At 33.6% G+C, this 17,419-nt stretch overlaps 1 non-coding gene across 1 annotated transcript; it reads right to left on the bottom strand.

Annotated features, from left to right (window-relative positions):
• Positions 1-11,276: 11,276 nt before the first annotated feature.
• Trnay-gua lies at positions 11,277-11,349 on the bottom strand. The gene has a single exon. It is a non-coding gene; the product is annotated as a tRNA-Tyr (tRNA).
• Positions 11,350-17,419: the final 6,070 nt, after the last annotated feature.

The following is a 17,419-nucleotide window of genomic DNA, read 5'->3' as shown; positions in this document are numbered from 1 at the left end:
GCAGTAACCATCGCCTCCTGCAATCAATCAATCAATCTATCAGTCATATGTCACCACCCACTCACTTGCTCTTCCAATGTAACCTCATTGCATTTTGTCCCCCTCCCACGACCCTTATACGCAATTCAGGTGGAATGTTCTAAAAGTGGCAAGGTCTAAAAGATCTCAGACTATATTAAAAAGGAATAAGTCGGATGACAAGTTTATATTCGACATTCATGAAATATGACTTCAGTTCTTGATTAAGCTCTTCTACATAACTAACAAAAAACATAAAACCTATAACGATTTGATGTTTAAATAATCATAAATCTTATTTCCTGCTATAAATTATAAATAGTATCCATTATGATTTTCCTTATACAAATTGCACCTCTACATTTAGGCCTAGCGCAACTGCTGCTTTTGGAAGTGACCAAGTTCTAGTTCAATATAGTAAAACTAGACTAACAAATTAAAACTCCATCAAATAAGGTTTTGAATTTGACAATGGGAAACAAAATACTTTACTTGTTTAAACAAACAAGTTAATAAATATAAAAAAATTAAAATGTATTTCGTACCAAATGTCATTTTTTTTATCTGCCACTTCCTTTAGAAAGTTATTTTCACTACATTTATCTTTCTATCGATCTATCGATCTAATATATTAATTTGCCTATTCATCAGTTTACACGTTGTCAATCTTAATTGTTAATTTACCTATATATTATTTATTGTACCTACTTATCTCATTTTCCCATTCTCATTCTCTCTCTCTCTCTCTCTCTCTCTCTCTTTCTACCAAAATATATAGTTGAAATAAAAAGCATAAAATCATTCAAAGTGAAACTTAAAGAATTCTTATTCTGTAAATGTGTTGAATATAATACTACAAATTAGTATTTACCTCATTTTATTATGTACGTAGGTAACACTACATCGTATACTTATATACTTTTATTATTCTCTTTTTATTATATACTTTTACATAACATGGAAAACGTTAATAATAAAAAATATAACTTATAAGTTCAACTTCCTCTCACTTGATTCAATTAGTCCATTGTTGATTTTATAATAATTTGTTATTTCTATTTTATTTATGTTGCGACTATAAACAAATATTATAATTGTATGACAATTAATTAAGGTTTTTTTTAGTTGAGATCAAAAAAAGTTAATGACACGAGAGGGATTCGAACCCACGACCTTCGGCTAGATACGCCGCTACCACCTGAGCTATCGTGACCTCGATCCGCTCGGACATCAACTCCCCATCTCAACCCCACCTTATGACTTTTCCCTCCTTTTTGCCATTTTTCTATGTCATATAATCGGTTTGGATTCTCGACGACAATTGAAATGGCGTGTCATTAACTTTTTTTCATCTCAACTAAAAAAAACCTTAGTTAACTGTCATGTATTAATTGGTCAAACGGACCACTAAATTAGGGAATTTAATGAATTAACTGAAGTATACTTCACTAAAGCTCTCCGTCGCCATTTCAATTTTCGTCGAGAATCCAAACCGATTACACGACATTTGAAAAATGGCAAAAAGGAGGGAAAACTCTGGCGTTCTGATCCGTGCCTTCTTGAGTAACCTCCAGTATCTCGGTAGCGATGAAGAAGAAGGATACAAGATACGCTTGACTTCCTCCATCTTCCAAAAATTCTATCGGAATCGTATCACTTAAAGCCATCACTCAAACAAATTTGAAGCTTATAAATTGTACAACTTCAAAAAATCAAGCCACCGAAACATTAGGAAGAAGCTTTATAGAAAAACTAACAAAGAAGAGATTGATTAAAAGATTCATTTACAAAATTCAAGGTAAACACAACTGGAAGATTTTATATGAGTTTGATTCATATATTCATTCATCTTTTAAAACGTACCAGACATTGTTAAGATAAGGATTGTCTTAGAAATAATTAAAAATATTTGCCACTGAATGTAGTACATACGTTGTCAGAAATATTTTTGAGACGTTCAGACGTTTAGTTGATAGATTGTTTGAAATGAATTTAACAAAATATAAACAGAGATAAAAAAAATGAAAATCTCGAGACGAGTAGCAATCCAATTTTGAAAGAATCGTTGATAAGCGAGAAGGGGACTTGTTCGGATTCTCACTTCCATTATTACCCTTCTTGAAATCCTAATATAACCCCATTCGGACAATAAAAACCTAATATACATTTACCCGTGCCGGCAGCAAGGGCCGTAAAACCGATTTTCAGTATATTGCCTCCAGATCCTTTCAGTCATCCTCCACTTATTAAATTTTCATTTCTGCTCTTCAGGCCGACAGCTTTCTATAATTATAATTCTATTGCTACCTTATAACACCATAACTGAAATTTTCATGCATTCCTCGATTACTAAATTAAAATTTTACTAGTGAATAAAAGTTACATGCAGGGTGAGTTTAATCTCTGTTTCCCTCCTTTATTTTTTTTTTTGGTTTTTTTTCGTAAACCATCCAGGATCATTAAAGCACCCTTTACTCTGGTGCAAATTTCGGTTCACTGTTCCCAACAGTGGAATCATCTCCACTTTTTCTTGTAATGTACGAGGCGTTTTTCCAACAAACACAGTAAGTCGACATAAATTCTTAATTTAAGTGAGTTGGTTTTTAATATAATTGGTAACTATGTTTTTTAGGATTAAAAAGTCTCACATCTCAACAAATCAATTTTCATTTACGTTTTGCTTGTCACAATTACTTTCTTCGAGTTTGCATTTGAGAACTAAAAATTGCAACAGCTTAAATCACGCTTTCATGAAAATGCATAATCAACGCTATTATAGGAAATGGTTGGAAATTTTTGTTCTGTACCAGGAACAAGTCATTTTCTATCTATTATCATAAATCAATACATTGATGATTTGTTGAAGAAGTTCTATAACAATAAGTATTCGGTAAAGGATTTTTGCAAATAAGTGGAGAATGGTTATTCTTAATTAAAAATCCTCCTCCAAAACACGTTTCAAAAAATGCCCCAATAAAAAATATATTCGGGAACATAAGCTAATCTCACCCCGTACCATATTTATAATTATGCATAATACGGAGTGATCAATGTAAAGTTTTTCTAAATGGTGCCAGTTTTAAATTAGTCTGACTGATAGAAAACTTTGCATTACCAGAATATGTTAAACAAATTCTTTAATTTTAACCGTATTGTTTCAATTTCACTACTTCGTTTAGAGATAAGGAACTAAGTTTTTGTACTTAAAAATTGAAATAAGTTAACTTAACAAAAAATTTGTAAACTTCAGAAATATGTTTTAAAACGTCTGGCACTTCGGGAATGGCTCGCTTTTGAGGAATCCTGGCTTTTATGTAAGGTCCAGGCCATTTGAATGTGCGTTTAAAAGAGAAAAAATCTTTTTCAGCGTATTAATTGATATCGTGTACTCTTTTATTGGCGCTTTTTTGATGGGGAAACTCCGTCAAAGCCGCAACCAATGAGATTGAAAGAAGACTTAATTAGGGCATTCAACAACTTGAAAAATCGGCCGGTTATCTCATTGAAAATAAATGTTCATATTTACAAGCAGAACGTTGAATTTTCAAAAGTCCATAAACGTAATTGATATATCAGGCTGTTATTATAATTAAGTATTAATTTAAAAATAATTGATGTCCTTCTGAAAAACCGTTATGGGCAAGATATCCTTTTATACTAACAAAAATATAAATTATTTTTCAGAGTTTCACCTACTCAGTACATTTTTTACTACAACCAACTAGGCAATATTCTTTGTAAGCAAAATGTTTTTCAACCAAACATTTAGTGGTTTAACGTGGTTGCAAAATGCTAAAATGGTCTTAAGATCATACCATAAGTGAATCGGACATATGATCACACATAGTAATAGAAAAATAATAAATAAAAAATCAAAGAATGGGAGGAAAAGTACTACAGAAAGTCCTAAGAAGAGGACTTAGGATCACCGGTGCTCTTAGAACAACACGCCCAGCTATAATGGAACGGTTTCTCAAACTGCCACCATTACTTATATATGTCACTTATATATTCATTGGACTATGGAAAGAAAGCATACAACTAATGCAAACCAAAATGTTTGACAGAGTTAAGATAACTGATACGACCAAAACCGTCTCCGAAAGATCAGGTAAAGTAGGTTTGAAAAAATCATTCAACAATTCAAGTAAGACCTTACTTAAAAAGATTAATTAATTGAAAGAAGTAATTTGGTCAATCAGACTACTAATTATAATGGATTTAATAAGTAAACCGAAGTAAAATTTCTCTAACAGCTTCCCGTAGCCACTTCTTGGCTGGCTTTCAGATGGTGTTTTAACATACGTTTGAACAATTTTCTTGATCGATAAGTACAAAAAGATCCACGTGTAAAAGACAGACCAACTTTACTACGAAACAAGCGCTAATATAAATCATAGAGCTCGAAACTTTTCAACCCAGTCTATCCAGGAAAGGGGATTTGCATTGGTCGCCCTCGGGGAATATCAGTTTATCCGGAGTCAATCAGGACGCATGTGCGGGATCGAAATCATATTGAAGGGTAATAAGATTTTTTCACTCTAGGCCTAGGAGGGAAGAAACGGGAAGCTTCTAAGGTTCATATCCTAAGGCGAGGGTCCCGTAATTGCTAGCACTTCCGCTCTAGTGTTGCACTTCTTCCCCAAGCGAACGCACCTCGGGGGAGAGGAAAACAAGATATTTCTAAGCGGCCCTCAGGCTCCTGCAAAGCGACGAGCTTTTTATGACTTCCCAACCCTTGCTTTGTATTTATATAATTTCCTTTTAAAATCCAAATTTACATTTCCTCTCGAAATACGAAAGTTTTGACATCCTAGAAAATAACATATAAACCAAATATATATAAACATAAATTAAAAAACATAAAAAATTACTGATTTCAGGAAACAAAGTAAGTATTTGGATAAAAAGTAGAAGACCAAATTTAAAAAATTCGTTTTTAAATTTACATGTAAATTTCAAAAATAGAGCTTCCAACAATATTAAATGATAAATTTATATTTTAAATTATAGGAAAATTGATAGTCGGAAACCTACTCATTCCACTATAAACGAGGTTCACAAAACGAAGAACAGTCCTTGAAGAAAGGAATGCTTCTTACACAGACTTGACATTGCTCAGGCATTTGATAAAGTTTGCCATAAAGTAAAGATTTATTCAAACAATTTTCCAACAGTTTTGATATTCACCAGCTCTGATAATTAAATGTACCAGCGTACCTATGACCCGAACGATTTTTATTTTGACACCATGTATTTTTTCCACCAACAAGGTGTTCTATAATTTTTACATGACATAAGTATATAATTTCTACAGTTAAGTATACAGTGCATAAACTTGAAAGTCTAATATTATAAAAAATTCGTTTTATGCGTTATCGCGTTTGTAGTGTATTGGTAGCAATACAATAGAAAACCTCGGTGTACCACGGAATAGAGGACCGTGAATTTTTTTAGTGCTGCCCAAGCTATTGGCTGACTCGTTCATTTTTTGACTTCCTAGACATTTTAATTTTCCTTTTTACTACGATCCGATTATTGGGATAAAAATTCTCGATCGTTTCTACTTCTTTAATGTTATACAAGACGGAACATACAAAAGCGTTGTTTATCTTTACATACAAAACAGTTTTAATTATTTGTGGTAAAAATGTTTGGCAAAGGGAGTACAAGGAAAAGGTTTGAAATTTTGTACAATTGTGGTTTTTATATTTTGTAATACAACATTTTTATTAATTTTTCGTCCGTTTTAAAAATTTTACGTGTGATTTTCCACTTATTAATGAGGAAAGAGATTGCCATTTGTTGTAAGATTTAGAGAACTTATTCTTGATATGAGATCTCTAACTTAAGCGCAACCGAAGTACACACTTGTCAGAAGAATTCCACTGTAAATTTTGTGAATCCAAAACAAAACTTGGAGGGGTTCATGGCCATAATATGTATTGTTATGTTGTTACTTCAATGTTTAACGTATATTTAGTTTTATCCGCTATTCATTGAGGTATTTTTCCTCTTTAAAAGCCGTCTAAATCAGGGTGCACGTTTCCTCTATGTCTAAGAAATGATATTGTCGTCTTTTACCTACTGAAGTTGTTAAATATGGAAGATTACAAATATGTAAAGGTTAAAGTTGAAAAGGATTGTGCATAAGAAAGCGCCTTAAGGAGTTTCAACAGAAACAATAAGTATAATGATGCTTTAAAAGTATCTTGAAAGTCCAATGAAGATATGAAATAATGGTTATGTAGAACAGATATTCTGAAGATGTTTTATATTTATGATATTTTCTTTCGTTCATACAATAAATCAAGAATTATGCCAACGCTGCTCCGCCGTCATGGAACGCAGAGCATGCGTGTGGTTTTCTAATTATTAATATTTTACTAAGTGTTAATTATTAATATTTAAGGGAAATTTAAACAAGCCAAATTAAATGCCAATAAATTCGAGGAAATTCGTTAACTTTTGTCATTTATGTTTGCCATTGTTTTTCTCGATAATTGGCAGATGACTTAAGGTTCTGCAATTCAAACTTTTTTACTAATCATCATGATTTCAGCTGGTTTCCTAATTCGGGGGAAGAAACTTAGAAAACGTCTCAAAGCTTTAATTCTAATTAAAAATAAAAATCTAAATTTTACCAGTGGTATTTATCTATTTTCTCACTATATTTATTGTAGTGTAGAGTTGTAGAGTGAAGGCCATTGGCCAGTAACAATACCGTAGGTAGGAATATTACAGGATAACAGTTTTTGTACAGTTTATTACAACTATCTTAAATTGGATAACAGTGTATAAAATAAAATAAATAAACAAGAAGAAGAAGAGAAACAACTACACATTGGCGGTAGTACTGCTATGATTCCTAAGTGCTCTCTGTTTAATCGAGGTTAGTTTCACTATAACTGGAAAGGAGATCATCCCTCGGCCATCGTGTTTAATCGGCGAGGAGGGTTGAAAGGAATTCGTCGGGATGAGAGTTTTTGTGGATGCAGATGGTATTGAAATGTTTGGCTGAACCCCATGTCTCCTGTCCGTGAGTCCATATCGGCTTAGTTATGGTGTTATAAAGAAGTGTTTTGTTTATGAGAGTTAAGTTAGACCGTTCATCAAGAAATCGTGAAAGAACTCAGCAACTATTCATAACTTCTTGTCGTTTAAGTCGTGCGTGAGAATTCCACATCAGACATTCGTCCTAGACCCCGCACCTTGTCCGCAGTTGGGAGGGGTATTTGAGGGAAGTAGACCGGAGGAGGGATCTTTTGCGGAAAATGAAGGCTATGTGAGTGGATTTTTCTTCTTATATTTTATTATTTTCTTCACACCATGACTCAAGTTCTGTAAGGTGTTCCTGAAGATTTATTATTTATTCGAATGGAAATAACTAGATCAGAGTTGAAAGTATCGCTGTATCCTCTGCAGGTTAGCGTGGTGGTTTGAGGTTGGGATAGGAGGTCAGCTTTTTAAACTTTTTTTTAGTGGGCTAGAACATTACTGAAGTGCACCGGGAAGTGTTGAGTAGTTTGGAGATGAGTCTCTGACTCAGAAGTACTGGTAGGACGGTACTTCGAAGGATAAGGCAGTAGAGGGAAGATTGTCCTTGTGCAAATACTGCAAATCCGGATGGTAAAATCGATCAAAACCCTATACCAGGCCAAAGAAAACCCCTTAACAACACTGTCCAAAATATATTACCATTATTTACCACATCCGAGTCAGTTCATTATCTACGTCTGGCACAAGAATAATGTGGTTTCCTTTACTACAAACTATTCCTTATCAAAAAAATAGTAAAAGTGGCATCTATCAAATGCCACCTATTATTGTTAGGCCCTTCACATTATTGTCAATACAAAATCATTGAATTACAACTCAAAGACATGAGCTGAAAAATGGGTAAAATTTTAATGAATTTAGCTGAAGGATTGAGAAAATTTGATTTAAGGGTTTTAACTACTAACTAATATGAAATAACTGTCTTGTTTCCGTATCATTTGAAGCGTAAAGTAAAATATCTATGCAATGAAATAAAAACCAATGGATATCTTTTTAAGATTCTGTAAGTTTACAATAAAAATTAAGTCAACGATGATGCATGGAATGGACAAGTATGTTATGTTTGATAATAAAGATAAAAATAATTAAACCAATAAAAAGAAGATTTCGAAAAAGGGTACATTGTCAATCAATATGGCGTCAAAGTTTTTGGAGAGATATTACAGCAAAAATGCGGTATAGAAATAATTTAGTAAAGAATTTTTCAATAAAGCGATCATCGCAGAAATCGTTGTTGTAAAAATAATCCACGCATGTTTAGAAAATGTTGTTGAGGAATTTATTTTATACTGTAAATGTTTATTAATGTTTAGTATCGTATTATGTAAGACAGCTTGGTTTCTATAATTCTGGAACTTTTTTATCATCTACTCTAGTGAAAAATAAAAATATAAAATGACTTAACTTTTGTGAATGGAAATTATTTTTAGATTTAGATGCTATCGATACCGAAAGAAGAGAGGAGGAAAAGTTAATAGAAATAAAAGGCTTCCTCGACTTTCCGGCTTCTCGATAGAGAAGAATCCCGAGCGGCCCAATTAAAAAATAAAAAACTTCCCCGCCTCCGGAAAATTATAAACTTGGGCTCCCTTATTAATTGGAAAAGTTCTTTTTCACTCGCCGGATAATTATCAAGGGGTCGGTGTTGATGATGTGGTGAGCGAACCGTGAGAAGACCGTTTCATGTTGTCGGCCGTATGTAACTGTCGGTTCGGATTAAACCTCTTCCTTCCTCTCCCAGCCAATTATCTTCCGGTTAGCCAAACGAATGGGCAACACGTCTTTTCTCGAAAATCCGTCGCCCGTGAACTGGGCTTCCTTTGGTAGACACAAGTAAAACAAATTCTCTTAGAAGACAGAAAAGAGAACCTGTTGTACACCTTCAACCCTGTCAACCCTTGAGTACATTTAATGATTGTATTATTGGTATAAAAATTTAATTAACCATTTGTTACTGGTAATTTTACATTCGAACTACCGGAGGTAGGATAACCATATATTCATGCGGGAAGCCGGAACAATTTTTCACCAACAAAATTAAAAATTCCCCTCTCATTTTGCGATTCAGAACATTCTGTGCAATTTTATTAAATTCCTCCGTTGTCTTCCAAAATGCAAATTTCCACTCGCGTTTCAGACGTTTCTTAACAATGTTTGCTCCGGAAGTACCGAGGGTAAGTAAGTTTTGTGTTCATTCGGAAGTCTCAAAAAATGTTGTCCTCCAAAATGTGAAGAATCTATACTGCTGACCCTTTTGGCAGACTTTTTTTACTTTCTTTTGTCGATGTATCAGAAGACGGTATAGCAATGACCAAAGAAACGGTCGTATAGGTCCGAAAAACGATATATAATCCCTTCAATTTTTCTTAATACATCTTCATTCCTTTAATTTCTGGATCCTAAGCATTTCATAGCAACATTTGCCATTTGGTATTTCCCATATACAATTATGAGCCTTTACTTTTTCTAATTATACACTGCCAGGCAAAAAATTCCACCCACTTATAATATAATTTGATTTCTATATATATCTATATTATTTAATCAAAGTTTCACGTTTAATAATTAAATCTTTGACTAAAAAATATTTTAAAAAATGTAAATCGCCCTGTAAAATGAAAAATAATAATAAAAAAAGACGGACCGATAAAATTTGTTTTAATGTCGTTTTAGATTTTTAATTAGTATTTCAATATCGAGGATTTCCTACTCTGGCCTTAATTACATTTCGAAAAATACCTCGGCATACTGTCGACCAGTATGGAAATGTCTCTCTGGAAGTTAGCCCATTCTACACGAATAGACCTTTCAAGATCGTGGAGTGTATCCGGAAGTGATGGACGTGCTCTTATTTGTCTTTTGAGGTTATCCCATAAATGTTCGATGGGGTTCAAGTCTGGAGAACGGGCTGGCCAGGCTAAGACCCTGATGTTATGGTGTTGAAGGTACTTTGTACTATGCGAGCGACTGTGGACGGGCATGATCATCAATTAGAATAGGATTGTCGCTGATTTCTCCGAGAATAAAAATGATGTTCCAAAATTTTATCCATATGGCCACCAAAGACCACCCGCGAACAACAACCGACTCTGTGAGACTCTCCAATGAAATTCCCGCCCACACCATTACTGATCTACGTTGAAAATGTTGGATCTGGGAAAAATTACAAGCTTCGTGCCTTTCATTTTGCCTTCTCCACATTTTTTCATACCTATCTTGAGATCGTAGGCAAATCTACACTCATCTGTAAAAAGTAAGCAGACCAATTGTCCAAAGACCAATGGCTGGATTCTCGAGCAAATGCAAGCTGTGCAACTCTGTGTGTTCCGTCAATTCTCAAGTCAAAAAACGGCCATCCTATGGTTCTGTTACCCTACGGTTCAGAACCGTGAATTTTATGGTAGGACTCAGTTTCTAACGACGTCTAACGTCTAACGTCTAACGGCGTCCATTATGAACAAGACCCGCACCACGCCCAACTTCCTCAGCACTAAGTGGCATTTTTAAATTTAAAAATTGAAATTAAGGAAACAAAGATGAAAAGTAAACAGTTTATTGCTTCAGAATTCAAATGAGACTGACCTAGCATTTTAAATTATATAAAAAGTAAAAATTGAAAAATCTTTTACTGTTGTTTTGGATTAAAGATTAAGTCTGTTGACATCTAATTGATATTCCCAATTTAAAACATAGCATAATCAAATGAATTGACGACAACAGAAATTTCTTTTATCGTGAAAATGAAAAAAATCAATTGGGTGGAACTTTTTGCCTGTCAGTGTATTTCCCATCTATCCCTACAATATATATAAATAGAGACATTGTTGTCTGTCTTAATTTTAATGCTTTCGACTCTTCACTTTGCGTTTTTTCGCTCCCATAGACAGATGTTCGTTTACGGTTGTCATTTCTTGGCGCCCATAGTGAATGTACTATGCTAAACTTTGTATGATTTATGTTATTATTTATATCTTGTTTTTTAATACTTCTATTACTTCAATATAAATATCAGTCATGGATATTAGGGGGGATATATTTGCTAATATGATTTAGGTGTTTCTTTTGAAATATTTGTTAGTAGTAAAGTAAGTAGAAAGATTTCACGCAAAAGGGATTTCCTTTTATACAAGAAATTTAACTTAAAGGTTTCTGTTTAGCATTCAATTAATTAAGGTTTTAAGTTGAGATAAAAAAGTCAGTGTCACGAGCGGGAATCGAACCCACGACCTTCGGCTATACACGCCGCTGCTGTACCACTTGAGCTATCGTGACTTCGATCCACTCGGACACTAACTTTCCATCTCAACCCCACCTTTTGAATTTTCCCTCCTTTTTGCCATTTTTCAAATGTCGTGTAATTGGATTGGATTATCGGCGGCAAATGAAATGGCCATAGAGAGCTTAGTGGTCCACTTGACCAATTAATAACATTCAATTATTTAAGGTTTTAGTTGATATAAAATTCACTTTCGAACTTAAAACCTTAATTAATTTTATGTTATTAATTGGTCAAACGGACTAAGAAAAATAGTGAATTTAATTGATTAAAATGGAGTACTCTTCACTATAGCTCTCCGTGGCCATTTCATTTGTCACCGAGAATCCAATCCGATTACAAGACATTTGAAAAATGGCAAAAAGGAGGGGAAATTCAATAGGTGCGGTTGTGATGGGAAGTTAGTGTCCGAGTGGACGATAGCTCAAGTGGTAGAGCAGCGGCGTATCTAGCTGAAGATCGTGGTTTCGAATCCCGCTCGTGCCATTGGCTTTTTTGTCTCAACTAAAAACCTTAATTAATTGAATGTTATTAATTGGTCAAGCGGACCAAGAAAAATAGTGAGTTTCTCTTTAGGTCTGTTTCTTTCAGTTCATAGCAGACGTTATCGTACTTTTGCCTCGATATTTTGCCAATATATTTTTAAATTGTCAATACTTTTTAATGAAAAATCCTTTTGAAATATGTTTATATTCTCTTGAAAAGAGCCAATTTACCAATTTTACTGTCTGACTTATTCTTCTATGAGTAACTTTTTAACAAACAACTTACCTAGTAAAGAACGAAGAGAATCTGGTTGACGTCAAAACTTATTTTTACAAGAAAAAACAAAAATTACAGAACGGAATAACCGAAATTTGGACTAATCTAAACTTCAAATTTGTATCCGATTCTAAAAACATGGTATAATATTTGGAAAACAATTTATAAAATCGCAATAATTTGGTAAACCATGAGTCTACCTAGTCGTTCCAAAATTTGCACAAAACTGGACAAGTTTATATAAGCTCCATATCCCAATGTTTATCGTATTTCTTTTAGCAAAAACCACTCGTACAGGTGTAAAACGTTGTTAATGCCATTTCAGGGAAAAAAAAAGAGCGTAACGAATACCTTATTTAATGAATAATTCATTAAGCCCAAAAGGTTCGTCAGTCCTGTAGAAAATTAATTGGGTTGTTATCCACCTTTCCAGTATTATTAAATGAACTTTTACAATTCCTGTTTCAAAACCAGGATTTCAGAAAAATACCAAGAGAGAAAATATGTACCGCCCTTTTCCGCCTTTATGTAACCTTTTTAATCATTAAAAAATATGTTATATTTTAGTAATTTTTCAATTTTAAGGTTTTATTTAAACGATAAATTCGTCTGTTGTAATATAAAATAAACCTCTCTTATAAAAAAATTTGTTTGATACTATCAACTGTAGCTATTTGTCTCACAGCTATGTTGTTAAGTAGCTAAATACTACAGATTATTTGATTTTTAACGTAATTAATTTTATTATTACATTATTATTGCTATCTGTAGAAAAATATACATTGCACAAATAGTAAAGTTATATACAAATCTGGTAGATCAAACCAGGAAGCGTGGGGAGAGAAACCAACCAGTGCTGGAACTCTCTTTTATTTAATTGGGTTGGTTAAGATAAAAGGTCACGAGGCCATCGTTATTTTAAACGGCGTGGAGGGTAGTGAGGTGGGACGTTGAGGAAATAGTTTCGTCTAGTGGATTAGGGTGGAGAGATAGTTTAGAGTGGAAATTGAGGAAGCGTGTTCGGATAAGATCTTTCACGAATGGGATTTTAAGGTCTTTATAGATAATTTGATTGGTGACGTACAACGGAGCATTGAGGACACAGCGGAGAACTTTAGATTGAAACGATTGAATTCGTTGGATGTTGGAGGATTTGGCCGAGTCCCACAGACCGACTCCGAAAGTCCTTGCAGGTCTGAGAGTATTACTAATAATATTATTTAACAACAAAAATTATACTTCTCACTTTGAACACAGGTGAGACTTTTGATATATAGAATCATTGATACTTTCTAATTCATTGTCACTGTTACTTAAATAAAGCATTATTATTGGGTTGTCCGGAAAATAATGCAGGATTTTAAGTTTTCATTAAAAAAAATCTATATAAAATATTCTGTTTACGTTTACAGGATTACTCATTTGNAGGGATTAATAAGTTACCAACACGTTGGGAGAAATGTATTGAGAGTATGGGAAATTATTTTGATTAAAGAACATTGCTTTAAAGTAACTAGTTTCTTTTTTTTTTGTTTAATACCAAAATCCTGCATTATTTTCCGGACAACCCAATATAATCTAGTTATTATACATGAGGATGATAAGAAGGAGTAAATACTGTACTTCAAAAGCTGAGTAGATCTTTAACAGGAATGTGTGTATAGAGCAGAATTTCGGAAAACGGGTCAAGAAGATACAAATTTTTTTATAATTGTCACACAAAAACAGTTTTTCCTACATTTACACAGATATTTTTTTCCTACGTACTACTGCAAGATATCTTGTTTACAATGATCCGGATCCCAAAACTTTAAATGTTCATCATCAGGTTGAAGGAGTGGAACTTCAAGAAATGTGTGGGTAGAACCATCATTTTCAAAAAAGGATTCTAAATACTCACCCCAACTTAAACATTTCTACAGTTTTTCATATGCATATTGAGGTGATTATTAAAATCTTAGATAAATTTTCTAGGCAACGAATCGTTTTATTTTAACCTTTATGTCCAATTTACAGAGGTTTTATTGACAAGAACCAATAGAATTTAAACATTGGAAGTACGATTATTATTCGGAAATCGTGAGATGCAAGAAAATAATACAAGATGTAATCTCAATATGCAGGCATATGTGTACTAGTGCATAAGACACTACTAACATTTAGTATTAACATAAATAACCCGTTGCAAGTAATGAACCTAATTCTTTTAATAATTATTCGGAAATTGTGAGATGCGGTCTGGTGTGATGTAGGATTCAGAAAAACATTTTCTTTATCGTGCCAAGGTCTCGATCATTATTGAGAATATCTTCAGGGCCTGGAATTTACAAACATTGTTTAAATTTAACAAATACATTTAGGATGTGGAATAAGTGACTTTATTAGTAAATTTCAGTAAGCCCAAGAGCAATCCAATCAAGTCTGAACAAAAAAATTTTGAAAAGCATGAAAAGGTGAAAATTTTCACCTCGCCATCGTACGGAATCTGAAAAGCCAAGTCAAAATATGAGCGCACATTGATTGATATAATTGGACGACGAATCAAATTATATATGATCAATCCATGAATACCATTCATCATTCACTTTAAATTAATTTACCATTTTTCAACTTTTTAATTTTCATGTTCCAGCCCTCGTCGTTTAGGTTTTGTTTGGAAACACGATCGCTTATTGTATCATCAAGAATCATCGCATCCATGATATCCAATTTCTTACAGTTAGCAGTACAGTTACAGTTTACAATAAGATATATGATTCTATACTGATAGTCTGGAGAAGTGAATTTTCCAGAGAAATTTGGAAAATATTTGGATTAGTTTTCCCACTGAAAGGTTTGACAATATAAGCCAATAATACTTAAGTAAGCTTGTAATTATTCAGAAATCTTGAGATGCGGTGTAGTGTGATGTAGGTTTCAGAAAAACATTTTCTATATCGTGCCAACGTTTCGATCTTTATTGAGATCATCTTCAGGGCCTAGGATTTACAAACATTGTTTAAATTTGACAAATACATATAGGATGTGGAAAAAAGTGAATTTATACAATGCAAATTTTTTTAAAATTATATTCAATCAAAGTGTTTGTTTTCTGCTTAAGTGTGCCATTCTTGCGTCGTGTTGAGAGTGCCAGTGTCTCAACACAACACGCAAGAATGGCACAATTACACAGAAGACAAACACTTTGAGTGAGTAGAAATACTTTGAATATAAAAAAATTTATTTTTGCATTGTATAAATTCACTTTTTTCCACATCCTACATGTATTTGTTAAATTTAAACAATGTTTGTAAATCCCAGGCCCTGAAGATGATCTCAATAAGATCGAAACGTTGGCACGATATAGAAAATGTTTTTCTGAAACGTACATCACACCAGACCGCATCTCACGATTTCCGAATAATCATCGACTAATCACGACACATTTTATTCTACCATTTTTAGAATTTCAAAAATTTACTTCGCTGTAACGAAACTTTCTAGACAATGGCGAATTAAATAAAACTGTTTCATTTAATAATTTTGAAATGATAGATTCTTTGTTCGAGGAATAATAAAGAATTAAAGATTCGAGGAAAAATACTCCATCTCAAGGAAGAAATTATTAATACTAAACTCAAAAGTACTAATTTAATTGCTAGATTTCAATTCAGATGCTAGATTCAGGGTCCTAGAAGGCAAAAGATAAAGCGATATTTAAAAAAATACTTTTTCATGTTTTACCAGATTGGTGCGACGAATTTCTATTTTTTCAACTCTCCAACAATAGCCAAGTCTACGAAATTGCGTGTGGACACGATGAAGTTGTCTAAGGTCGTCTACACACGAAACTAATCATAATATACAAAACTGATTTTTGTACATGGAATCCATAATGAGATAATAACTCAATAGTGATGGTGATCGACACACGAAACAGTTATAATAGTTCAAAGAGTAGTTTCTTTAGTGAAATCTTGGAAAGAACAACATCCCTGTCTTTTATTCGCTGAGAGTAATGATTCAAGCGATCAAGCTGTCATATTACTATGCAATCATTGCTATAGAAGAAAAAGAATTAGAAGATCTTGCGTTCGTGCTTTTTTCCAACTTCATGCCATGCCGTTTCAGTGTCACCTATCTTCAAATAACCAGTAAAGTTGTATAAAACTGTATGGTTCACTTCTATCATGAACAATGTGCTTGCGTGTTGTTCGTCCGTCTAGAAAATCAAAACTGAGCAACTTCAGTCACTAGTTGGATAGGGGTTTGAGTGTTAGTAGTGTTCGTAATCAGTGGCGTCGTCTGCGCTGTTCTGTTCAGTCACATTGGAAGTGACCCATTCGGACTCATTAGTAATTCGAGTCACTAATCGATTTCTTTTGAGTAGATCCGTGTGTGGACGGCCAAATTGCGTAGTTTACGAAGGAAAGGACATAATTTGCTAACTGAATTTGGTTATATAATTTTTCTACTTCTTTTTCTAAATTTTTCCGCTCAGTGGATTATTATTTTTTTAAATGTAAAAGTTGAATTATTATGCGAGTTATAAAATAAATATGGAAACTATCCAGAAATTCGCAATGATGAACGTTCATGTTCTTCAACAATGTTTTTTTTGCGATTAAAAAAATTGTGTTGTGTGAGTAAAGTCCCATGTTTTGAAATGAGATTCTTATTAACCGAAATATTTAAATAGAACGTTGCAGCAAAGGCGAGGTCAACCGGTCAAATTCCATTTGCTGGAAAGCAATTATTGAAAATAATCAATTTACATGTCGCCCCCTGATTATTCGCGGGTCGAGGCAATTTTTAATAATTGATCTTCTCTGTGACTTTAATGAAAGCGGGAGAAGGAAAGAAGAATGTTGTTACGAACTTTATTAACTTGTTAGGGGCCTTGTAATTAGTGCTTTCAGTTGATTACCTGCTATAGACTGTGTTTTAATTACAGGGGTCGCCCGCCCGGCCCTGCATGCTGCTTCGATCCGATCAATGATGATGGCACAGGCATCGATTTTACCCTACACACTCGTTTTGTTTGTTAGGACATACATTTTCGATGCGAGAACCTTTTTGTTTATAGTCCTCGGGGGGGAAAATTACTGTTCGGCTTGAGTCTATTGCGTGGGACACATCTCACTTCTACTCAAGATTTCCTCTCTTTACAAGATTTCCTGGGGAATACACGTGAACTTCCGTATATATTTTATTACAAGGGAACATTTTCGAGCGATATTTCTTCTATTTATTTCTTACTTCGAACACTTTCAGATTCAGATTGACACATGGCATATCGATAAGTCAATCAAATGCCAACATGTT

Source organism: Cimex lectularius, unplaced genomic scaffold (genome assembly GCF_000648675.2).
Source record: "Cimex lectularius strain Harlan isolate CLEC.00 unplaced genomic scaffold, Clec_2.1 scaffold157, whole genome shotgun sequence".
Lineage (NCBI taxonomy): Eukaryota > Metazoa > Arthropoda > Insecta > Hemiptera > Cimicidae > Cimex > Cimex lectularius.
Note: the sequence above shows the minus strand (reverse complement) of the source record. Positions and strands in the feature narration are given on the sequence as shown.